The following is an 865-nucleotide window of genomic DNA, read 5'->3' as shown; positions in this document are numbered from 1 at the left end:
CCTGGATCCCCCAGGCTCCTGCTGCCCCCTCCCCTGGTGTCTGCAGGCTCCGGCTCATGAAAAGAGAGCTGCATCCATACTTCACAGCAGCCAGTCCAGCCTGGCCTGGACCTGACCCTTCACTGATGCTGAGGGCAGAGCTAAGGCTGGATTAGCAATGGCAAAGGTGAGGCAGGGGCTCCTGCTTGCATTGTTCTGGTAGCGCCCCGGGCTCTCCAGGGTGCAAGGACACTCATGGGCCATGCTGCCAGGGGGTGCCCCTTGGGAAGGATCATCAAAAGTACAGCAGCAGGACCAGCACCCCTGGCTGGAAGGCAGCACGGGGTCCATGCCGTACATCGCTGGCAGACCCCAGTTCAGCCTGCAACCTGCTGAAAGGCAAGTGCAGCTTTGGGCTGCGCTAGTAGGAGCTTTCGGTGCAAGAGGCAGGGGCTGATGGTGCCTCTGCTCCCTGCAGGGTCGGCCTCTGCTGGAGCACCAGGCACAGTCTGGCCCCCACCTCTTAAGCTTCCTTTGGCCCCTCTCCTGTTTTTCTCCCAGCCTCTCCTTCAAGGGTGCAGTAGGTAGCCCCCAGAAGTGGTGGAGACTGAGAGCGCAGCCAGCTTCACATGGGGTTGGACATGCGCGGGGAGGAAAGGGGCATTGGTCACTGTCGAACACAGGAGTGAGGGATGTGGCCTCTGCATCAGCCCCGCCTGAACCCTCAGCGCTGGAGGCTGCAGGGGGGAGAGGAGGAGGGAAAACCCTGCGCAGACCCCATCACTCCCCCTCCAGCCTCCCCGCTCTGCTGCTGAGACCCACGGGGCACTGGGCAAGGTAGACCTAGGGTCAGATCCTGTCTATGGCAGCTCTGTTGCTCTTAGGG

The sequence above is a fragment of the Alligator sinensis genome, unplaced genomic scaffold (assembly GCF_000455745.1).
Source record: "Alligator sinensis unplaced genomic scaffold, ASM45574v1 scaffold1170_2, whole genome shotgun sequence".
NCBI classification, from domain to species: Eukaryota; Metazoa; Chordata; order Crocodylia; family Alligatoridae; genus Alligator; species Alligator sinensis.
The sequence above is the reverse complement of the archived record's forward strand: the minus strand, read 5'-3'. Positions refer to the sequence as shown.